Below are 25,791 nucleotides of genomic sequence, written 5' to 3'. Positions count from 1 at the left end.
GTGATTGTCAGAGATGGATGGTCGTCAGTACTGCAGCACTCAGAAGCTGGAAGGAAGAGTACTGGGGTGTGGGGACAGCTGCAGCTGACCTCCAGCATCTCCCCAAGGGGGAGCAGTGCCCATTAAGAACGCTCAGAGCACAAAGCTGATGTCCATGAGTTCAGACATCTCCTTCCCCACATCCTAACACCAGCCATCTTTCCCAGGCTCCTGCTGCTCTGCTTCTGGGTCTTCGAATCCATGGCAATGGCCACACGGAACTCACAGAACCATCCTCATCGTTATGCGGCTTACTAGGGAAGTCTACAGGTTACAATTTGGGTTGAAAAAAGGACACATGATTCTTTAGTTAGGACAGTCTTTCAGGCATGCGCGCAGGCCCCTCGACGTTCAGCTTTGGGTCAAGCTTTCAGGCCTTAGGTCAATGCTACCAGCCTCACTTGGGCCTGCCACTCACGGTGTCTCCTCCCAGTCGTCCAGCAAGTTTGAGTGCAGAGCTCACTCCGTCGTCTCCGGCTCCCAGCTAAGCTCTGCCTCGTGTCGGGTCTCTGGTTCTCACTGCAGCTGTGGTGTCTCTGTCATGGTCTCTCTCCATCTCATGTAGGAGTCTCTGGCTCTAAACACACACACGCTGTGCTCTTTGCTTCTTTCTTGCTGGTAATGAGAATCTTCTGACTGAAAACATGCTCAGCTTATGCCTGCTGCCATGGTGGAACTGGCCAATCACCTCATCAGTAGTCTTCACACCCTATTTGCATGTTCTTACCTAGCCATGTGGCAAGGCAAGGGCAATGGTGTAAGAAAATAATTTTGAACAACAAGCGTGCTACATCACAGCCACTAACCCACAGGCCAGCAGGTGGATACCACCTAGAGGCAACTCAGAAAATGGGATGGCGACCGCTTCTGAAAAACCCGACACTGACCACCGTGTGGAGTTCAGATCTACTCCGAGGTGTCACCAGGAGCCAGCGGAGACTCATAGCAACTTGGTAACTGGCCAAAACTCCAGGTCCCTAAATGAGAGGCCACTTCTCTAGGCCCAATCCTTCACAAATTCCGAAGGCACTGGGCTGCCTGTCCCACTGCTCCTCAGAACGCCTCGAACTCCGCGAGCGCCCGTCTTTCACATGAGCTAACTCTGTATTTCCATCTTGTGGCTGTTACTATGGCTGAGTCTGGGTCTAGGACAGTCTGGTGGCTTTGTCTGCAGGGAGCTGCACTGCTCACCCAAAGCCGGTACCTCTGTCCGCCGGTTCAAATCCACCAGTAGCTCCTCCGGGATGATCGACTCTCTCCTCCTGTGCAGTGTTCAGCCTCCTACACGCAGGGCCGGATGGACACTCTCCCCTCCCCCCGGGCGATGTACAGCCTCCCACGCCCACTGGAGGCTGAGCTATGAGCTGATGCAGACTCAACAGCAATGAGTTGAGTGAGATTTATGAATCTCAGCCTCTAATTTCCTATCGATTAGGAGAAAAGAAAGACGCATAATCGACTTATGATCAACGTATTGCCTTCTATTATTGCCTCCAAAGGTATCATTTCCTTTTCTGATCTCATTTTCGTTCTTTCCACGAGCCAGATTTGCCTCTCTGTTGGGGCAAGGCTGCACTTCTTTAAGGAAATTACGGACGATACCTCTTCTACTCGCCAGGCCAAGAAAATAAAAATTAGCCCATTAAGAAAGTGTTTATGTCCAAGGAAGGCATTCTCAAAAGAACGGCTCTTTTACAAATAACTCCCCAAACAACTCTTAACACCTTTGCAGCCAAAGAGCTCTTTTTGTCACAAGTGTGAAAAAGCAATTTAAAGAGCTCAGACCCCCTCTCCTTGTGCACTGTGATTAATAACAGGGCACTCCACACCTGCAATCAGACATCTTGAAGCTTGCTCACAATTCTGTGTGATTCTAGCTTCAAACTTAATAAAGTGGGAAGAAGCATGTTCTGTGCGGGAGCAAGCAGGCTGGATACCTTTGGAAGAGAAACGAGGATCAGATAGAAATTCCTGACTTAGAAAAGCAACACAGTACAGACAGACCTTGGAGATACCGCAACGTTGCTCCAGGACCACTGCAAGAAAGCTAGCGTCGCAATAAATGGAGTCACACCTGATTTTTGGTCTCCCAGTGTGTGTAAAAGTGATATTAACACCTGAGTTAGTCTGCAAAGCGTGCTGCAAAGACAAGAGGAAAAAGTTTAAAATATTGGGAGAATGTAAAACTGTGACACAGAGGCACGAGGAGAGCACATGTGGATGAAAGCGGCGCTCGAGAGACTTGTTTAACGCAGGGATGTGGCGAGCTTTTTAATTTGTAAAAAATATTTTAGTATCTATGAATCTATGAAGAACAGTAAGCCTGGGCACGCTTGCCATGACATCTCGTCACAATCTGAGATGGTAACAGTGGGTCTGAATGTCCATCCACATGCAGGGTGATTCTCTCTGGATGCGAGTCCACTATCCTGACCTCACAGGAGCAGGAAGATGAGTACCTTCCCTTCTCACTCCCCCTCCCCCTCAGTGACGGAGAAAGCATGGATCGTATTAGTATGTTAGAACTGCAGTAATCCTGGGGGCACAAATGGTTAAGCACTGACTAAGAGCCAAAAGGCTGCTAGTTCAAATCCACCCAGAAGCCCTCTGGCTCCAGAAGCTCCAATCTTGAGAAGCAGATGTGGCAGCTCTTTATGTAACACTGGGCTTCAGGGTCACCAAGAGCCAGTTCCATGACAACAAACAATACCAGAGCTAGGCACATGGGGTTCCATGGGTCACCACCCCCACCAGCCCACTCCATGACACCAGAGCTAGGCACACGGGGTTCCATGGGTCACCACCCCCACCAGCCCACTCCACGACACCAGAGCTAGGCACACGGGGTTCCATGGGTCACCACCCCCACCAGCCCACTCCATGACACCAGAGCTAGAAGCACTTGTCTTGATCTGATGAGGGGTGACTGGTGGGTGAGTCCAGGCTCCCTGGACCTCTTGATCAGTCAGTGTTCCTGCTTCTAGAAAACCAAGAGGAAATTAATTATAGGATTGCCCAGGACTGGGCTCCCAGAGAAACTACAAGATGTCACCAGTGATTTGTATGATTTGTACCCAACAAAGATGTTATTTTGGCTTCAAAAATTTGGAGCAATTCTGAATGCCTTGTACACGGGTCTCCTTACCTCTTCCCAAGTCCAAGTTCAGCGTGCTGTGGAGGTGCATCAAAACCAGTCTCAAAGGCATGTTAACACCATGGAAACAGGCGAGCACTACAAATGAGGGATAGTGGATTGGTGGCACAACGGATTAAGTGAAAGGTTGGTGGTTCAAACCCACCATCTGTTTCATGGAGAAAGATGTGGCAGTTGGCTTAAATAAAGATTAGGGCCTCAGAAACGCTAAGGGGAAATCCCTCTCAGTCCTGCTGGGTCACGATGCATTGGCATTTACTCCATGGCAGTGAGTCTAAGAAGAGTGTGGTTGAATATTACCAGCACGTCACTGGGCACAGCCTTGCCTTGGTGGGGAAGGTTTCATAACCCACCTGATTTTACTGAGTTCCACCACTTCCTGCTCTCTGTGGGACGGAGCCTGGCTCACAGACTGAAGGCCATCATCTCCGGAGGCACATCATTCGGTTTTGGGCAGGTTTGCCTGAGTGCACAGTATATTTGTAGTCTGGTTGAGAGCATCAGGATGGAGTCCAGCCTCTGGACAGTTTTGTCCCCAGGGTACGTAGAGGCCTCTTCTCTGGTGGGAGCACTGGAGGGAGACGCTTGTGGGCTGCCTTCCTCACCCATGTCTGCTTTCATGTCACCCATGTACGCCAGGGCTTTCAGCAGGTCAGCATCCCGCTCGCACAGCGACCCCTCTAGACCCGCAGAAGCCCGCGAGGAGAGGCTCCCACCAGTCCTGGTGCGATGATTACCTTTCAGCATTTGCACTACCTCTTGGGTCCTTCACACCATCATCCTAAATTGGCTGAAAGAAAAAGCTAATTCTATTTACACATGGTTTGCATTAAGAGAGAGAGTTACAGATGTTGTCCGTAGCAGCACTGTGGTATTTGCTGAGAAGTTGCATTTCAGTTTGAATTACGTTTACATATCATCAAAACAGCACATGACATTTTCTATAAGCAGAATGAAACTTAACAGAAAGCAAGAGCGATTCGGGACATCACATATAAGAACACAGCCTGGAACTTCGTCCCTCATTTTGAGAGTGGTTTGTGGAATCCCAGAACGCTCTGTAATGCTTAGGTCATGATGTCAATATTTCTGTTGCCTTTGGTAGTCCTCAGTCTACTCATCCCACATCTCCAACACCTCTGTGGACAAAAGTCTATGGTTGTTCACGTCCAAAAGGAAGCCGGGAGTGAGGAGAGAGACAAAGAAAAGCAATGGCAGGCGCGCTCTTCTGAATCTGAGAAGACACTGGAGAAGCCTTCCAGGCAAGGTGGTGTGATTGTCAGGTGTGATCACGTCGACCTTGACTCATGGTGAGCGCATGGGTGACAGGACAAGACACTGCCCCGCCCTGAGGCATCCTTGTGGTCCCGAGTGTGTCTGAGTCCACAGAAAGCGCCCCCTGACCGATCCTCATGAAGGGTTCCTGTCTTCTTGTGTTGACCCTCTACGTTGTCCCTTCCTTGTGAGTGACCTTTACTAATAAGACAACCGCAGTAATGCCATCCTTCTTGCTTCTGTACACCATCCTGATTGTGTTTCTTCTAAGAATGATTTGTTTGCTGTTCTGGGAGTTCTTGATAAATTGAGAACTCTTCTCCAATACTCTAGTGTGAGCTCACCAAGAATTCTTCAGTCTCTTTCATTGTCTTCCACTTACGTGAAGTGCTTCAAAGGATCATGGCTTGGTGTGTAGAATGACTACAAGGCAGTAACCAAGAAAACAGAAAAAGGGTACTTTCTTCAGTGAAGAGAAAACAAGATGCAAGTGCGAACTTCCTGTCTTGGGGGGCTTGCTGGCATTGAGGGTGTGCAGGGGGTTTCCAGTGCCACTCTGGAAAGATGGGACTGACATTTGGAGGAATCTCGGAAATGGTACGTGATAGTTATTAAAGTAGAAATGAGAAGAGAACACGGTTGCTCGGTTCTGAGTGAAAGGTGTGCGCATGGAGCAGCTGCTGTTGTCAGACGCCCTGGGTTGGTTCTGATGTGTGGTGATGCCATGGACGCTAGGACGAAGCTCTTCCTGGTCCTGTGCTGTCTGTGTAATCTCTTCTGGTTTGTGCCATTGATGGAGCCGCCAAACAAATCAATCTAGTTGAGTGTATTCTTTTTTGCTGACTTGACCACACATGAAATCCTTCTCCAGGAAGTGAGGGAGAGGGACAGACAGGAGGCATGCTGTGCTTATCCCTTCACTCACGTGGAAGCTCTGGAAAGGGTCTTGGAGATGAACTATTGAAAGAAGTACCAGTGTGCTGTGAGGCCCTGTGAAAAGAGCAGGGGTGGCACCGGGGACAGCTGGGCCTGACCTCCACTAATGCCACTACTGGGGACTCACCCATCAGCTACATCTGCAGGACAAAGTTGAGACCCGGGAGATCAGACACGCCCCCATGCTCCCACACCTACCAATTTTAACACCAGTCTCTGTGTCCTGTTCTAGTTCTAGGTAGAGTATCTACTGCAATCACTGCACAGACCTCACGAAATCATAGTCATGACCCGGGGGCTGTTAGGGAAATGCACAGGTTACAGTTCAGGTTGGCAGCAGGATACAGTTCCCCGGTCAGGACAGCTTCTCAAGCATGCTTGCAGGCCCTTCAGCCTCCAGGCTTCAGGCCAGTGTCACAGAGCTCTCTTAGTCCTGTCCATTATGGCCTCTCTCCCCGAGTCCTCCAGCAAACTTGGCCAAAGGCCCCTGAATCCGACTTCGTGGGCCCACAGTCCCAGGCCAGCTCTGTCTCATGTCAGACACTGGTCCTCACGGAGGCTTCTGCTCTCACCTGCATCCCTGTCTGACTGGCACAGGCGTCTCTGGACCTGATGGGCACGTGCTGTGTTCGCTGCTGCTTCTTCATGACAGTAGTGAGATTCACAGTTTGTGCTCCACAGTTGAAACCTGGTGGGATGGTAGAACTGACCAGTCCCCTCACAGAGAGACTGTACACTCCATTTGCATGATCCCACCCAGCCAAGTGGTGAAAGTCAAAGACAGTGACCCAGGAAAGCCACAGAAGCGATAAGCATACTGCCCCACAATCCTGTCCCATTCCCCAGGGATGGCTGGGTAAATAAGCAGAGATAAGGAGTGGTGAAGACCCCCAGTGTCCCCCAAACGGTGCCCCTCTGTAGAGGTCTGGGAAGGTCGTAGGGAGGACTTCATTTCATGGAGTAGTGTCACCAGAGGTTTTCATTACTGACTGGGATGGGCTTGTCTGTTACTTACAGGGACCAGACGGGGAGGGTGGGAAGGAGGGAGGACCAGCTTCCCAGAGTAAATGGGGCAGTGGGTCCTCAGATGTCTGCATCCTCACGGCCAGAAAGGGACTGTGCTTGTCCAGGACAGTGGCCACAGCCGTGTGCGTTTTCCCCTGGGGGAAGGGTTGTAGTTTGGCACATAAACAAAGAGAATCATGACTCAGAGAGACTCTACCCCTTCCTACAGAGCACGGAGCAGGACAGGAGCATAACCAAGGGCTATCGGGCTGCTAACCAAGGTCAGAGGTTCAAATCCATCAGCCACTCAGACAAAGACAGGAAGTCTCTTCTTGTAAAGCTTTTCAGCCTCATTAATCTGATGGAGGATTGTTATGAATTTGGGCCAATTTGATGACCTTAGGTTTTAGAAGGAGCCCTGGCAGCACGGTGGATTAAGCCGAGGGCTGCAAACAGTAAAGTTAGCAGTTCAAATCCACCAGTTACTCCATGGGAGATAGATAAAGCCAAAGACTCACAGTCTCTGAAACCGTATGGAGGGTCATTACCTGAGGAAGGGCTGTCACCTGAGGGAGGGCTGTCACCTGATCGAGGGTCAGCACCAGTTAAAATGACCTGGGAGTCCATTTTAACCTGGGAGACCTTAGAGTGGAGCCCTGGTGCTGCTGTGGCTTAAGTATGTGGATGCCCTCCCAAAGGTCATGGCTTGAAGCCATCAGCAGGTCCTCAGAAGGATGACACAGTCTGCTTCCCGAAGGCTCTGTAGCCTCAGAAAGCTGATGGGGCAGTTCCCCGTGAGTCAGAATCCACCCAAGGGCAGTGGGTTTGGGGTGTGATAATCTTTATAGAAGTTGATTTCCACATGTTTCTGCCAGGGGAGGGGCTGGGAGCTTTGAACCGCTGACCAGCGTTCCTCGAAGTCTACTTCAAGAGAAGCACAAACACAGGCCTGATGCTTAGAAAAGAACTCTGGACCGGCTGTGAGAGACAGTGAAGATGTCAGACTTGTCAGGACTGTAAGAAACTTAGCTAGAAACTATGAGAGAAATGCAAATGCAGACATGATCCGCATTTGGTTCTTTAATTGGAGACACTTGGCCACATGCACGGGGGACAAGGACCTCTAGCTTCTGCCCTGAAGGAGCGAAAGCCTGTTCCCCAGCTGGCAGCCAGCAGCTGCTGAAGTACAGAGAGCTTCCAAGCTTGGGGACAGCAGGGGCCCCGGGAACCTGCCTCAGGACCTGCCTGGCCTTCTCCACCACAGCCCTCAAAATCACCTTCTTGGATTCCGTGGATCCTTTAGAAGAGTCTTTGTTTTGAGAGCTTTAAGTGAAGGTGAGCCCTGGTGGCACGGTGGATTACACAGTGGGCTGCAAACCTGCAGGTTGGAGGTTCAGCCAGGCCAGCTGTACAGGATGCACAGGACGAGGGGGTCACTGCTGTAAAGATGTCAACCTGGAAACCCCGTGGGCAGCTCTACTCTGCCCTACAGAGGCAGCCAGACAGCTCCGGAATTGGCTCGAGGGAAGTGGATGAAAACTCCGTGTTTCTTCTGATCGTGGAGACAGGGAGGCCAGGCACATGTAACTACAGAGATGGTGGTGTTCAAGGTGTAGTGATACAGGTGGAGATATGGCGATACAGGCGGGCAGATATGAGGACGACAGAGCGGAACTGGAGGAAGGCAAACCGTCAGCAAGAGAAAACAGCAGTGAACCAACACAATCAGCCTCTTTCAAGTGTGTTCAAACCAACCCAGGGCAGGAAGTCGAGCTGCAGCTGATAATCTACTTCCTCTTCCCCTGGTCAAACCTTTGTGCTTCAAGGTGACAAGGAGTTGGGGAATTCCGGGTGGCTTCAGGCTCATGGCAGCAGGGCTCTGATACGAGGTTTTACCACACAGCTATAAAGCTTGACCATCTCAGGGTAAGGAAGGCTTTTCCTTCTGTGGGGTTGGAGAAGGAAACCTGTGTGAATAGGTGTGATGGCCACAGTGGGATTTCATGGGGCGACTTTCCAAGGCAAACACTCTTCTGTTATTAGAAAGAGAACTCACGTTTACCTAAGAAATGATCTGCAGGCTGCCCTGGGGACTGTTGAAGCTCACCTGACTGGGCGGCCTAGGATGAGAAGAACTGAAAGACACCAGGTTAGTCAGCATGTGAGAAAGGAAGTGGAGTGGTCGGACAGCTGCACTGGGCGGGCTTTGCAGATGCTGGAGGGAGAGCGCTGTACCTAGAGCTCCGGGAGTTCTGCCTCCCTGGAGACACATGGCACAGATCACACAGGAAGACACTCAGGCGGCATTGTGAGCCGTGGAGCTGAGAACGAGAGATGGTTCATGGTTACCTCCCAGGATTTTCATTCTGGCCATTTGTGGTCTCGTGAGGAACCAGACGACGAAGTTGCTGTGGTTAGCAGTCAGGAATTCAAAAGAAGAACTGCACTGGGAAAATCTTCCGTCAGGGACCTCTCCAGAGAACTGAGAAGTAACGAGGTCAGACTAGAGACTAAAGTGAGACTGATCGAGGCCATGGTCTTCACAGTTACTTACTATGCATCAGAGAGCTGGACAAGACTAAAGATGACAGAAGAAGAATCAATGCCTTCTAACTGTGGTGCTGGAGAAGAGTCTCGAACATACCATGTACCACCAAGAAAACAAATAGGTCTGTTTTGGTGAGGGCGAAACTAAGTTTCTCATTGGAGGGTAGGAATTTGAAGCTCCGTCTCTCATACTTTGGGCACGTGGCCAGGAGAGACCAATTCATGGAGAATGACATCATGCTTGGAAGAGTGGGGGGACAGCGCAGGAGAGGAAGACGCTGGATGAGATGGATTGGTACAGTAACTAGGGCAATGGGGGTAGATGTGTCAGAATCAGTGAGACTGGCTCAGGGCAGGGCAGGTAACAGCGCTGCTGTACATAAGGTCTCTGTGGGTCTCAGGCGACTTGACGGCACATAACAACAACTATGTATATCAAAATCTACTTATAACAAGCATTGTGCTGCTTGTTCATATTCTGCTTTTGATGTGCTCTATAGTCCTCAAACTGGGAATGCGTCCCTTCCTTCAGTCCTGGAAAACGTTCAGCCACTTTTGCTGTTGTTGTTGTGTGTCATAGAGTAGGAACTGACTCATAGCTGGCCCTACGGCAAGTTTTCAGAGGCAGTACATAAAGTGGGAGGAGATCGCCTATCTTTCTCTCGAGGAACAACTGATGGATTTGAACCACTTGGCTTTGAGTTGACAGCACAACTCCTTCCCATTGAGCAGCCAATGCTCCCTCTCAGCCCCTTTACCTCCCGGTAATCGCATTGACCTGCTACCCCAAGTCTCTCCATTAGGAATTTCAGTCAGGCACCTTGGATGCTCCTCTCAGTCCTTCATACCTTTTTGTTTCTCCCTGTCTTCTTCCACATTCTTACTTGGTGGTTTGTATGCAACAACCCAAAGGCCACACTTGACTGTTGGCTTGAAGGTGGGAGGTTCACACCCACACAGCAGTTCTGCGGAGAAACACTGGCAGATCAGCGTCCTAAAGTGACATCACTGAGTGTTTAAATGGAGGCAAAGGAAACATTGAGGAATACAGATGGTCAAGACTGGACACGGCCCTTTATCAGAGTGGAAAGGGCCGCTCCACTGGACCACAGAACAGAACACACTTGTACCTCCTTGGAGCAGGAACTACATAAAAGTTACACAACTCCTAACTGGCTCAAAGACCATCAGGAGAGTCAAAGGTGGGTTATCAGATGTGAGATTTTGGCAGCCATAGGCCCATAACACAGAGCGGAATTACAGGATTGGTCGAAGGTGTCTGCCATCCTGTTTATTACAGGGTGGACCCAGGATGGGGAGTGGGGACCAGTTTTCCTGGTCACTGGTTCTTTCTCAATGCTGAGACTGCTTCTGGATCCCATAGTAAAGATACATCGATAATGCTGTATCTGAGACCCATCGAGCACAAGTTTTCAAGTCCTGCAGCTATTTGTGGATAATAATAAACAATAAACACCCTTTGGGAATAGATTAGACGTTCTGCACAGACCAGACGTCAGAGGAAAGGAATGTGGTTCTTGGTGTCTATGGACCGAGTCAAGATTAGAAGGATTGCCATTTGGAAAAGCAGCTGTGCAAGCCCAGCCTGGACTCCAGACTGAAGCCAAGCCCTTCAAATGGACTTAAGCCTCTGCTCTGAAATGGCTCCAAGGAGCTCTGATGGCCTAGAGGATAAGGAGTTGTCCTGCCAACCCAGATGCTGGGGTTTGAATCCAACAGGTGCCCCTCGGGAGCCAGATGGACGATCTCCTGTTAGGTGCTATCGACTGTGACCCATGGTGACCCTGAGAACAGCAGATCTGTACCCTACCTTGTCCTGTGCCGTCGTCACCATCTCTAAAAAGCTCAACGAGTCACGGTGTCAAACCAGCCTGTTGAGGACCTTCCTTTCTTTTGCTGACAGGACACCTTTCCAAGCAGGTTGTCTTTTTCCAGGAACTGGCCCTCCTAACAACATGCCCGGAGCATGTCAGACAAAGTTTCACCATCTTCACCTCTCAGAAGCACCTTAGATGCACTTTCTCCAAGACATATTTGTTTGTTCTTTTCTGAAAATTCAATACCACAAGTCAAATGCACTGACTCTTATTATCTTTATTCATTGTCCAACTTTTTAAAATAATTTTTTATTAATTTTAATGAAAATTTACAGAGACTTTGGATTTCCATTCATTAATTTTTGCACTTTCCTCTCTGCTCCCCGTCCCCCCTCAGTACACTCTTCTCTTTGAAAAGTAAAAGAAAAGTTCCCCCATTGTTTTACAATCCCTTCCTCAGGTCCACTCCACTGTGCAGCCTTTGTTCTGGACTCATTGTCCAACTTTTAACTGTATAATTGCAATGGAGAAGACCATGGATTGGATCAGGTTCACCTTAATCTTGAAACTGTCTTGTTACTTCTTTGGAGAGGTCCTTGGCTGCAGATTTTCCCAATTGGACACATCTTCTGATTTCTTGACTGCTAGTACCAAGGCGATTGATTGTGGATCCAAGTGAAAGGAAATCGTTGACAGTTTAAGTCTTTTCTCTGTCTACCGTGATGTTGCCAGTGTCCAGTGGTGGGGATTTTTGTTCTCTGGATGTTGAGATATAATCCATACGGAAGACTATCGTCTTTGATCTTCTGCAGCAAGCACTTCAGGTCCTCTTCACTTTCAGCAAACAAGGCTGTGTCATCTGCATAGCACAGGTTGTTGCTGAGTCTGCCACTGATCCTGACGCCACATTCTTCCTCGCAGAGGCCAGGTTCTCCAAGGATTTGCTCAGCATACAAATCGAGTCGGTATGAAGAGAGAATAGGGCCCACATTTTATATCTTAAACCATACAGTCTTCCCTTTCTCTGTTCAGACAGCAGCTTTTTGTTTGCGGTACAAGTTTTGAGCACAGTCCACACAATTACGGAGGGTCAGCTACGCATCGGTAATGGCCTCACGGCACCTGGTAACAACGACTTACACACAAGGGGACTCAGGGCATGCTGTTGGTGGAATGTACGATCGAGTCAGAACTCACCCGTAGCTGACCCTCCCGCAGGTTTCCAGAGGCAGCTAATTGCACGGGAGGAGATTGTTCATCCTTCTCCCAGCAGCTGGTGGATTTGAACTGTGTGCTTTCGGGGCAACAGTGCAGCTTCTTGCCATCAGGCCACCCAGTGCTCCTTGTCCATCACCCACAGTGACCAGTTGTACATCTCTGGCAGTTGGCATTTATCAGCTGCTTCTTGAAGGAATGCTTGGCAGGATCCATTAAGATTTTTAGCCTCTGATACCCGGTGGTGGGTCAGCGATGATCAGAACCAACTTGACCGCAGTAAACTCAAGTGTTTGCTTTACACACAACCCGAGTGCCTCTGATTTTAGATTCTCTCACAACTGCCAGGAGCAAACTTGTGGAGCTGTCCTGTCAGTAACCAGCACATGGGTCCCCAGGAGTCAGAATCAATGGGTTCTCTTTTTTATGAAATCAGATAATTCTACTACCTGTGGGTTTGGAGGATGTCTTAACCTGCTGTTTGTTTCCGCTCACTTACTGCCCCTGATGTCCAGTTTCCTCCCGAGTCTCGTGGTTTGTGGTTGACTCACCAGTGGACCTCCCTCTCAGGGACTGTCGGAGGCCTGGGCTGTATAACTTGCCACCAGAGATCTGTCTCAGCTCTGACCCAGCCCTTGGAAGCAGCTCTCCGTGTCACTGAATTCCCCCCCAGGAATTATCTGATGCACACATGTAGTCTGACATCCCACATACATGTAGTATGTAGGGTCCACATTCGAGTTCAGGTTTGTCGCTATGAATTCTCAAGGATGTTTTGTTCTACTTGCACCCAGCACCCCGGGCAAGCCAGGGAAGATGCCTTAGGGTCTTCTGATCAACCTTCCCATGCCGCGGGTGCTTCTGCATGTGGAGGTCTCTGATCTGATGCTGACTCAGTTAGGACTCCCTGTCCCACCCTCTCGGGGAACCAACCCAGGAGAGGACAGCCAAGAGTGGACTTTGTGAAGAGCCATTGTTCAGGAAGGGCAGAGGGCAGACTGGGAACTTTGTCGGGGACATAAGTGGATGTTGACTTTTTCTGACATAACAGCCAATAAAAATGCACATTAGCGCAGTTCGTATTTATTTAATTGTGATTTATGTTTACTGAATGAGCGCCTTGCCAGCTAGCTTATTAAACGCCGTTTACACGGATCCTAAAAGCCTGGACTGCTGTTCTTGATTGGAATCCCCGAGGGTGAGCATAACAAAAGCTCACACACTTACACAATTTGTAAAACTTAGGCTTCAGAGCTTTTTGGTGGATAATTAGAATGCCAGTGTCATTAAAGAAAGACCCTTAATTGCCTTCTCTAGGCTCTGAAAGGACATCTCAGACCACTTTCGGAGAGCTACAAAGACTCCATGATAAACTTTGTTTACGTGAAATGAACTCTTCTCTTTTCCAATGAAAAGGATGCGAGATGCTGTCCTGAGGGCAGATGGATCCCAGCCCAGCCCTCCCTGCCTGGCAGTGCTGAGCCGTGTGTGCTCAGCCCGCAGATTGTAGGCAGGGACTTTCTTGGCGGGCTCCAGCTCTGCCAGGCTCCAGGGTCCTCTCTCCCACCTGCACGTGGGATTGCCCTTCTGCTTGTCCCAAAGGGCTTCACTTGTATGCCTGCTTCTTAACTCCTCATTGAGGGGAACCGGCGAACCTTCTGAGTGTGCCCACTGTCTCCTGGATCTGCCAGCAGGGAGACACATATTCCAGACCCCTCCTGATGACTTTTATCTTCTAGGTCCCCAAACGGAGCACCTCCACAGAGGACGACTTCTCAGGGAGGGGTTTGGACCATCTGGGAACATGCTGCAAGTGGTTTGAAGAAACTTTATTGAACATACCATGGATTGCCAAGAAAACAAATAGGTCTGTCTTGGAGAGGGTAAAACCAAATTTCTCCCTGGAGGCTAGGATTTTGAAGTTCCATCTCACACACTTCAGGGCATGTGGCCAGGAGAGACCGGTCCTTGGAGAAGGACGTCATGCCCAGAAGGGTGGAGGGACAGCACAGGAGAGGAAGACCCTGGATGGAATGGACTGACACAGTAACTGAGGTAATGAGGGTAGGTGTGTGGGAGTCAGTGAGACTGGCTCAGGACAGGGCAGGCTTCAGAGCTGCTGTACATAGGGTTGCGATGAGTCACAGAGGACTTGACGGCATATAACAGCAACAACAACGAGTCATAGTAGATTGCAGTCCATCAAGCCTGGAAGTCTTGCTCTCTGAGTGGACGTCTCACTCACCAGTACTGGTTGTTCTCAGCGGTTCCTCCCTCCCCCCTCCCCCCTAACGACATCAAGCTCGGTCTCACAAGTCCTCATTGGCTGTGTGTCTGGGTGGATTCCTCTAAGAGAAGGAATCAAATTGTGATTAGGTCACCAAGAGGTTCTCTCTCCTGCTCTTTTTTTTTCCTAGTAAAGAAAGAACATTTAGAACAGGCGTGCAGGTGAAGTAGCCTTGTTTTTACCTGTAAAAAAGAGACAGAGGCTTTGCGTTTGAAAAAGGCTGTCTCAGTAAAGGAAAGTTTGGGGCTCTCGTGTCGGTCTCACTAGCTTGTTTATCTGCGGAACAAAACTTTGCACACCTCTGGCAGCTCAGCTCCGCCAGAGCCGCTGTAAGACAAAGACGAGTAGTCAGCTCTCGTCAAGATTTGCCCTTGGAAGACACAAACTGGGATCAAGCTCAGAAGCACTGGTCCAAGGTATAGGGAGACTGCCAAATACAACCAGAAATGCACAATCCAAAGAGGATAAAATTGATGCATGGAGCCTTCTCAAGATTAAATCCATGTGTGCATCGAAAACTTTTTCCAGCAGGGTGAAAAGAAGACCTACAGACTGGGAACATACATTTGGTAATACCATCTCAGACAAGAGTCTCATAACAAAAGTTTACAGAATACTCCTGGGCCTCCACAAGAAAAAAACTGATTACCCAATTACAAAGTGGACAAAAGACATGGAAAGAATTTTCACAGAGAAAGATATTCAAATGGCAAACAGACAGATGAAGAAATGCTCCAAATCACTGGCAATAAGATGAAGAAATGCTCCAAATCACTGGCAATAAGAGAGATGCAAATCAAAACCACAATGAGGTACCATCTCCATCCAGTAACAGGGGCAAAGTTTAACAGGACAGCAAGTGATAAATGTTGGAGAGGATGTGGTGAGAAAGGAACTCTTATACACTGTTGGTGGGATCATAAAATGGTACAACCATTCTGGAAGACAGCCTGGTGCTTCCTCAAAAAGTTGATCATAGAAATTTCATATGACCCAGCTATTCTACTACTTGCAATATACTCTAAGAATATGAGAACTGAGGCACAAACTGAGATTTGTACACCAATGTTCATAGCAGCATTATCCACCATCACAAAAACCATGGAAACAGCCCAAATGTCCAACCGCAAATGAATGGATAGAGAAATTATGGTACATTCACACAATGGAATACTACACAGCATGTAGGAGTAATGATTTTGTAAATTATTATATAACTTGGGAGGGACTGGAGAGTATTATGTTGAGTGAACTAACTCAGTCCCACAAGGATAAACATTGTATAAAACCATTATTGTAGAATGAGTATAAGGATCCAAGGGGGATGGGAGAGGGTGGAAGTAGAGGGATGTGGATGTGCAGGAGGATGGGGGGATTAATCATGGGGTTGTATAATTTCGTGGGAGTGGGGAGAGGGAAATTGAAAGAATTTGTTCTTGAAAAAATGTGTTCAAATTTTTTAAATAAACTAGTAGGGAAAAAAGAAAAAAAAGATCTGCTGTTGGCCTGCGATGTGCTGTTGTCCACTAACTGCTGAGGGGAGGAGGGTGGACGGCTGCCTCCCGTGCGGCTCAGGGTCTCTGCAAACCCACTGCAGGGCGGTTAGGAGTTGCCTCTGACTCATCGACAATGGTGTGTGTCATCGACTTGGAATGGACTCACAGCTGACCCTCGGGGGCGATTTCAGAGGCAATAAATCGCATGACAGAGACTGCCCATCTTTCCACCCGAAAGCAACTGTTCCACTATTCTTGCTTCCAAGGAGCACTCTGGTTTCACCTTCTCCAGGACAGACTTGTTTGTTCTTTTGGCAATCCAGAGGATATTCAATACAACTCAAAGGCTTCAATTCGTCTCCTGTTGTCCTTAGTCATTGCCCATCTCTCAGATGCATAGCAAGTGATCAGAAAGACCATGGCTTGGATCACATGCACCTTAGTCCTCAAACTGACATCCTTAGTCCTCAATAATTTGAAGAGGGCAGAATTTTCCCAGTGCAAGGCATCTCCTTATTTCCTGACTGCTTGTTTCAGGGTATTAATCGTAGATCCAAGCAAAGTGAAGCTGTTAACAATTTCAATCCCTTCTCCATCCATCATGATGCTGCCTATTTTCTTGCCTTTGTTTTCTTGATAATGAATGCAATCCATATTGAAGGTGGCATTCCTTGATCTTCTGCAACAAATGCTTCAAATTCTCCTCACTTTCAGCAAGCAAGGTAGTGCCATCTGCATAATGCAGGTTATTAATGAGTCTCCAATCCTGATGCCACACTCCTCTTCATGAAGTGCAGCTTCTCGTATCATTTGCTCAGCATACAGATTGAAAATGTTTGGAGATGGAATACAACCCTGACACACTCCCTTCTCAATTTTAAACCATGCAGTGTTCCCCTGCTCTGTTTGCACAACAGCCTCCTGGTCCAGGTATAGGTTCCACATGAACACAGTTAAGTGCTCTGGAATTCCCATTCTTCTCAATGTCAGCTACAACTTGTTATGATCCACAGAGTTAAATGCCATTGCATAATCAGTAATGCATAAATTCATATTCTTCTGGTATTCTTTACTTTCAGCCAGGATCCAACTGACATCAGCAATGATATCCCCGGTGCCATGGCCTCTTCTAAATCCTGCTTGAACTTGTGGCAGTTCTCTATCTATGTACTGTTTCAGTTGTTTTTTTAATGATCTTCAGCAGTATTTTGCTTGCATGAAATATTAATGCTATTGTTTGATAGTTTATACATTCAGTTGGATCACTTTTCTTGGGAATGGGCACAAATATAGATCTCTTCCAATCTGTTGGCCAGATAGCTGTCCTCCAAATTTCCTGGTATAGACTGGTGAGCGCATCCAAGTCTGCATCTGCTAATTGAAATGTCAATTGGTATCCCATTGATTCCTGGGGCCTTATTTTTTTGCCAATGCCTTCAATGCAGATTCTACTTCCTCCTTCATTACCACTGGCCCTTATTCATATGGTACTTCCTGAAATTTTTCAGTCTCAATCAATTCTTGTTGATACAGTGATTCTGTTTATACCCTCCATCTTCTTTTGATGCTTTCTGGGTCAGTCAATATTATTGCCCATAGTATCTTTCAATATTGTGACATAGGCTTGAATTTGTTTCTCAGTTCTTTAAGCTTAAGAACGGCAGAGCGAGTTCTTCCCTTTTTATTCTCCGATTCCAGCTCTCTGCCATTATAATACTTTACTTTGTTCTCCTGAGCTGCCCTTTGAAATCGTCTGTTCAGCTCTTTCATTTCTACATGTTTTCCCCTTGTTTCGGCTTCTCAGTGCTCCAGCATAATCTTTAGAGTCTCTTCTGACATCCATTTCAGTTTTTTCTCTCCTCCATTTTTGTAATGACCTTTTACTTTCTTCACGGATGATATCTTTGATATTATCCCACAACTTACCTGGTCTTAGATCATTGATGGTCAATTCTTCAAACCTGTTTTTAAGATGATCTTGAAATTCAGATGGAACGGAGTCAAGGTCCCATCTTGGTTCCTGTGAACTTATTTTCATTTTCTTCAGCTTCAATTTGTGCATATGAGTAATTGATGATCTGAACCACAGTCTGCCCCTGGCCTAGTTTTGATGTTGATATTGAGCTTCACCAACAATTTCTTCCACAAATACAGTCAGTCTGATTTCCTATGCAGCCCTTCAGATGAAATCCATGTGTAAAGTCGTCTTTTGAGTCTTTTAGAAAAAGTATTTGCAATGGCTAAACAATTGTAAATTAAAAATTCAATCATTCTCTTTCCAGCCTCATTTCTATCACCAAGTCTATACTTTTCAACTACTATTCCTTCTTCACTGTTTCCCACTTTTGCATTCCAGTTACCAATTATCATTAATGCATCTTGATTGCATATTGAGTCAATTTTGGACTGCAAGATTTGGTAAAAAATCTCAATTTCTTCCTCTTGGGCTCTAGATGTATAAATGCATATTTGGATAATAGTCCTGTTAACGGGTCTTCCTTGTATACATGTGAAAATATTCACATGTATTCCTATCAGTCACCACAATGTATTTAAGGATAGAACTTGAAAATGACTTTTTGACTATGAATACACCACCATTCTTTCTTTGTTTTTCATTCCCTGAATAGTATTTCATATGATCATCTGATTCAAAGTAGCCAAAACGGGTCCATCTCATCTCACTAACGCCTAGTAGTATGTCAATATTCATACATTCAATTTCATTTTTAACAATTTCCAGTTTTGCATCATTCAAGTTCCTTACTTTCCATGTTCCAGTTGTTAAACAATGTTTGTTATTCTTCTTCATTTCAGCTGACTTCCAGTCTGGGCCTACCAGTACACTACTATAACCATTCTCTATGTTTAGTGTTCATAAGGTTCTCAAAGGCCTGTTATTTAGGAAGTAGACGGCCCATCCTGCTTCCTAGTCTGTCTTAGTTAGGGAGCTCCATCAAAACCTGTCCTCCATGGATAACCCTTATGGTATTTGACAAACCAGTGGCACAGATTTTAGTATCACAGAAACCCCAGGTCATCTCAGTACAGCAAACTGACAGACAAGTGCTCTATCATTTAGAACAATGTTCTCCTCAACCAAAATTAACACCAGACCCAAGGGGCCAACTGACTTTTAAATACAAAAGACCCACCAACTAAGTCCTGATTGCTTAAAAAAGAGGCTTCCAGCCAACAGCTGATTGTTAATGAAATCAGAAACAGTCAATCAGCTTACAAAAACCACAAATAAACATCCTTCTGGTATTCGATGATTTCTGTCAAGATTCATGTAACTCAACTATGAAATCCCTTGATCATATCTTCTTCTGAATACAGTTTGGATATCTTCAAGTTCCCTGTCAATGTATTGTTCCAGCCTAAAACGGAACTTTGCCTATCTTCATTTCTGTTTTTAGAGAGCTGTGAACACTGAGCCTAGCCTGTGACTTCATGACATCCACCTAACACAGCAAACTGGTCTTAATTGTTGTTGTTAAGTGCTTCTAAGGTGCCTGTATAAAGAGCAAATTTATCTTGGAGAAAGTGCAACCAGAGTGCTTCTTACAGGATGGTAAAACTTCAACTCACATACTTTGGGCATGTTTTCTAAAGGGACCAGCCCTTGGAAGAAGACATCGTGGTGGCAAATGTGAAGGGTCAAGGAAAGAGAAGATTCTCAATGAGCTGGAGTGACACAGCGACGGCATGAACAGCTTTGAGCATATCGGAGATCTTAACATGGCTCAGGACAGGGCAGGGTTCAGACCTGCTGATCATAGGGTTGCTGTGAGCTGTAGATTTGTGGGTTCTGAACAGCAGCCCTCATTCAGAGAGGGCACATTGTTTTGGGGGATTTCCCCCAAGCAAAGGAGTGACAGTCTTTTACGATGTCAATGTATTTTGTGGGCCCTGAAAGGGGATGTGGGAAGGAGAGAGCGTTTCCTGCACAGTCAGGCTGGGCACTTTCAGATGCCCGCTGGGGGCAGGGGGCAGAAAGGTGAAGAGGGGTCTCTTTCCAGGACCATTCCTCTGTTTTAGTTCATTTCTTTGCTTTGTAATTAGCATCTTTAAAAACTGGTAAAATTAGAACCAAGGAAAACCCTGACATGCTCCCCACATGCAGAGAAAGCTAAGATTTGGGGTAAATGTCTTTTCAGGCCATGTCTCCTTCCTCTGGCATAGAAGTTTCGACTGGTGACTGTAAGGTTGATGGTTCAAACCACCCAGTTGCTCCTCTGGGGAAAGATGAGGCAGTCTGATTGTAAAGAGATTGACAGCAGTTGAGATCCTACAGGGCAGCTTTACTCTGTCGCGTAAGGCTGACGGCTGTGAGTTAGAACTATGAGTTGAAATGAATGCGATGGCAGCGGGTTGGGTGGGGCTGTCTGTGTGTGAGCAGGTCACCAGGACTCTCTCCCTCAAACCTGCTAGGCTGGTTTGAATGCCTAGCCTTTGTAATTGTGCCTAGCCCTTAACTGTTTTACCTCCAGTAGATGATGGGGTGATTTGAGAAAAAAAACTTGTTAGGTTCTGATGCTGGTGTTTGTCCCAGGTCTGGTGTAGAGGGTGCCCCAAATGGAATGCCTTGGAGAGGACCAGAAAGCTCTCTCTGGAGAATTTTGCCACAGACACTCACAAAAGCAAATAGTACCAGGTTTATTAGTGAAAGAGGAAAGAAATACAAAGAGCCAAGCACAGTATATGTCGAAGAGTCAGACAGTGGGTTCTCTCATGAAAAGGAAGCTTAGTCAAAGGACAGAGTATGGGGTCTCCTCCCTAAGAAGATCAAAGACTACAGTTTTCAATATCGAGTACATCTCAACGTCAAGAAAACAAAAATCCCCAGCACTGGACCAATAGGCAACATCCTGATAGATCATGAAAAGTTTGAAATTATCAACAATTTCATTTTACTTAGATCCACAATCAACACCCTTGGCACCAGCAGTCAACAAACCGGGAGGAGGGTAGAGAGAATGGTGCAACAATGAATGAATGGAAATCCAAAATCTCTGTAAATGTTTATGAAAATTAATAAAATATAATTATAGAAAAAAAAGAAGTGAAAACACGTGTTGCAATGGAAAAGTTGGCTGTCAGGGACCTCTCCAAACTACTGAAGAACGGTGATGCCAGCTTGAAGACTAATGTGTGCATGAATCAGGTCATGGTATTTTTAATCACTTGCTATGCATCTGAGAGCTGGACAATGAATACGGATGACAGAAGAAGAATCGATGCCTTTGAACTGTGGAGTTGGAGAAGAGCACTGAACATCCCATGAATGACCCAAACGATTAGATCGGTCTTGGAGAAAATGCAGCCAGAGCGCTCCTTAGAGGCCAGGACGATGCAGCCTCATCTGACGCGCTTTGGGCATGTTGTGAGGAGAGGCTGTTCCTGGGAGTGGGGTTATCAAGCTTGCAAAGTGGGGGGTAAGCGAAATAGAGGAAGCCTCTCAATGAGACGGATCCACACAGTGACTGTGACAACGGGCTCATGTGTATTGGAGATGATGACAACGGCACAGGATAGGACCCCAGATCTGGGGTTCATAGCGTCACTGTGAGTGGTGCTGGGCTCCATGACACCTAACAACGACTCCCTCTTTTTGTCTTTCCAGCTAGTGACATTTTCTGACTAGTTGTGAGAGGCACAACTCTCTCTTCCACAATGATCTCAGATGTTCTTCAAGGTCAAGACAGTTACGGTAATTCCCCAAGGTCATGGTGCCCCTAGTTCTAAATGCAGCACTATGGAGCTGGGAGGGGGAGTTTGCCCAAGTCTGTGGCAGTTGATGCTGGCCCCTAGTTCTGCTGTCCTGCATCTCCCTTGGACCCTCCTCTCCATGGCCCTTTGCTCTCTTTGACCCCAGCATCTCTTACTGTGAACTCTCAACAACTTCATCTTGCTTGGATTCATAATTAACACCTTTGGAACCAGCAGTGAGGAAATCAGGAGAGCTATTGCACTGGGAAAGTCTGCAGTTAGGGACCTCTCCAAATTATTGAGAAGTAATGATGTCAGTTTTGGGAACTAAAGTACCTCTGATTCAGGGCATGGTCTTTCTGATCACTCTTTATGCATCTGAGAGCTGGACAATGAATAAAGATGATGGAAGAATGGATGCCCTTGAGCTGTGGTGTTTGAGAAGAGCACCGAACGTTCCACAGATGGCTAGGAGAATAAACAAATATGTCTTGGAGAGGGTGCAGCCGAGTGCTCTTTGGAGGCAAAGATGGTGAGGCTTCAACTCACATACTTCTGGTATGTTGTTAGGAGGTGCTGTTCCTTAAAGAGGGACATGATGCTTGGAAGGGTGGAGGGTCAGTGAAGGAGAGGAAGACCCTCAACCAGGTGGACTGACATGGTGACTGCTGCAATGGGCTCTAGCGTGTCAGGAAGTGTGAGGATGGCGCAAGAGAGGACAGGGTTTGTTCAATAGGACAGCCTTTGTTCAAAGGCTCACTGTGAATCATACTCAACTCGACGACACCTAACAACAACAGTAGCCAGTACTGGCTCAGGATAGAGCACGGTTTCCATCTGGGGTTCACAGACCACTCGAAGTCATGGGGACTTGCTGGCACCTAACAACACCTGACGATACAGAACTTGTTACTGCCAAACTGCTTCTGACTTGAGAGTGTCAGAGTAGAATTACGCTTCTTAGGGTCTGGTGGCCTAGTGCAAGCAGCTGTGCTGAGGTCCTGAAGGCACGCAGTCTGAGGCCGCCATCTGCTCCGCGGGCAATCTCCTCCGATGCAATTAACTGACTCTGAAAATCTGTCAGAAAGTCAGCTATGGGTCAATTCCTACTCGATGGTACACAACAAACAACAACACGACAGGGGTTACAAGGGTTGATTTTGCCGATGTAGATTGCCAGGCCTGTCTTCCTAATTGCCTCTGGGTGGACTTGAACCTGTAGCCTTTTGGTAAGCAGCTGAGCATGCAAACCAGCTCCTCACCCAGAACATCTATTGGAAAGCAGCAGTAAGCTACATCCAGCCTCTATACGGGATTGGAGACACCATCAAAGGAGGGTAACCTGAGGGTGTCTGTGTACCCGAGACAGTGTGACGTGGGAGAATTGGCATGATGTGGGTGGTGGAGAGGGCTGAACAGGTAGCAGAGAGGCCCAGAGAGCCCAGGGTGGAGGGCTGCCGGCAGAGGAGGTGCTTTCACGCTGGCTGTTTTCAGATGTCTTCCCAGCCTCCCACAGGTTCTCTACTATAGTGTTTGGAAAATGTGCAAATGTCACACACATTAACCACAGCCAGGTAATTTCTCTTCTCACTCTGACTCCGACTTCCCCTACAGCACACTTTCTGGCCTGGGGCAGGGTTGGGGTGCAGGGATGTGTCTAAAGTCCCATTTGTATTCTTTTATTAAGAGGGGGCCCATGTGGGGTTCCAACCCACAAGACCGGAACCACCCTTATGAAAATGACATCCAAGCCTGGAGCTTGGCCAACCTGAGGCTGTGAGTGGGGTGGGGGGAACGGGAGGTGTGTGCAGGTGCATTCACAGTCAACAGTCCAGGGCCCCCAGGGATGGGACCCAGCAGAGGCCAGCACTCACAGGGCCCTGGATGCCTTTGTCTCTTCATCTTTAGAACCAAGGATGGTGAGCCTCTGTCTCGTGTGTTCTGACCTGAGGGTCTAGTCACTGCAGGACATGAGGCCCAGTAAAGCAGGGAGTCAGTAGAAAGGGGGATACCCTGGTGGGCGTGGGTTGTCCCTGTGGCTGCAATGATGGGCTCTGAGGCGGCTCCTCCTGCAGGACCTAGCCTTGGGCAGCCCTCTGTCCACTGCTCCAGGGCCTAGGCTCTGGGGAGCTTCCCTAGAAAGAGCCACAGGTCAGGGCAGCACCCCCCTGCAGGACCTGAGCTCTGGAGAGCTCCCATCCCCTCCAGAAGTGGGGTCCTGGTGTGGTTGGCCCCCTGCAGGACCAAGTGGGGAGTTTACCCGTAGGAACTGGGCCCAAGGGCAGCCTCCAGGGAGGAGCCCGGAGGGGTGGAGATTGGGGATCTCTGCACCCTTCAGACATTGAGTACCGTTGCACACAGCCTGCAGGAGCCACTGAAGCCAGCTTTCCAAACAAAGTAGCAAAATCTCTCCCTGCAGCCTCTGCCTGTTTATGCACTTCTCCCCTCTGCCTCCCATACCTGAGGATGGAGCCCAAGCCGCTAAGAGGTGAGTTGTGGCTCTGACCCCCAGGCCCTGGTGTCTTGGTCCTTCTGCAAATTTGTGTAGGAAAGCGCAGACCTGGAGAAGGACATCATGTTGTTAAAGCAGAAAATGCAGAAAAACTCACTGCTGTCATCAGAACCGACTCATGGCTGACCCTCCAGTAGATTTTTAGAGGCTGTAAACCACATGAAAGGAGACTGCCCATCTTTCTCTGGTGAATTTGAGCTATCAGAGAGGACTGTCATAGACCAACAGCCTAACTCCCTATGGACGACACCAGGAGAACTTCTTAAAAAAATAGAGGGCCAAAAAAAGGAGGAAGACCGTTAGGAGATGAAGTGACTGGTGAGCAGAACAGTGGATCAAACACAACAACAGTAACGAGGGTGCACTGGACTGGCCAGTTCCTTCTCTTGTACGTGGAGTCTCTTTGCGCTGGACCCAACCGGATGGTCCCCACCAAGGACAATGGCAAACGTGCCTTGTTTTCAAGCCTTTGGAGTAGGTGTCTTGGAGCAGGATCACTGAGGCAGAGGCAGATAGACGTTTAATTTCCTGAGGTAGCTCCAGGTTCCCCATCACGGCTGCATAATAGTTCATTTCCTTCAGCAACACGGTAGTTCTGACAGCCCGGTGATAAGGTGCAGCAGGGTGCTCCTGGAGGCAATGGCGACGGTGTCCTACATTCTTTGGGCATGTCCTGAGGAGGGGTGAGACCTGGGAAAGGCGGAGGGTCAGCGAAGGACAGGAAAATCCTCAATGAGACAGACTGACACAGTGACTGCAGCAATGGGCCGAGAATGTCAGAGACGATGAGGACGGCACAGACAGGCTAGGACAAGGGCACAGACCTGGCGACAGGGTGGTGCCTGACTGGTAGATACCTGACAACAGTGGGAAGGAGTCCTGCTGTCCCTGCAAAGGCAGGCAGAGCACATTCACCTGCTGATGCAGGCCGACACAGGAGAAAGATGGGCGGTCTCTTCCCTGGTGAGTTTCAGCCTCTGATCCCCCCTGAGGGGTGAGCTAGGAGTGAGATCCCACTAGAGAGAACACACAACTATCAACAGCACAGGAGGGGGGGTCTTCACACCTCCCTCACTGCATCACTTGTCTGTTTAGTTTACATTATGAACAGATGTGGGATGGAGCTTCAGTAAGTCTACTTATCTCATCTTCTTGGTTTTCTTCCTCCTTTCTTTTTTAACCACTTCATCTTTTTTTTTGCTCTGCACCAGCTGCTGATTCCTGTCAGATTCTCAGCTATGTGGATTTTCCCCCCTGCTGAAACTGAGGAGGACCTGAAGCGCTTGCTGCAGAGGGTCAAGGACTGCAGCCTCCAAATCTGGATTGAGGCTCAATGTCAAGAAGACAAAGATTCTCACCACTGGACCAATTTGGCAGCATCAGGATGGATAGTGAAGAGATTGAGATTGTACACAGCTTTAGTTTGCTTGGCTCCACAGTCAACACTCTCGGCACCAGTAGCCAGGAAATTAAAAGATGTATTGCTATGGGAAAGTCTGCTGTTAGGGACCTCTCCAAAGTACTGAAGAGAAATGGTGTCTCTCTGGAGACTAAGGGGCATCTGATACAGGCCATGGTCTTTGCAATCACTTGTTACGCATCAGAGAGTTGGACAGTCACTAAGGAGGATGGAAGGAGAATTGATGCCTTTGAGCTGTGGTGCTGGAGAATAGTATTGAGGGTACCATGGACTGCTAGGAAAACAGATTCATCCTGGAGAGGGTTAAACCAGGCGGCTCCCTGGAGGCAAGGATTCTGAGGCTCTGTCTAACATA

This window comes from Elephantulus edwardii, unplaced genomic scaffold (assembly GCF_000299155.1).
Source record: "Elephantulus edwardii isolate Elephantulus edwardi_28Jun2011 unplaced genomic scaffold, EleEdw1.0 scaffold00127, whole genome shotgun sequence".
NCBI classification, from domain to species: Eukaryota; Metazoa; Chordata; class Mammalia; order Macroscelidea; family Macroscelididae; genus Elephantulus; species Elephantulus edwardii.
This window is presented reverse-complemented; position numbering follows the sequence as displayed.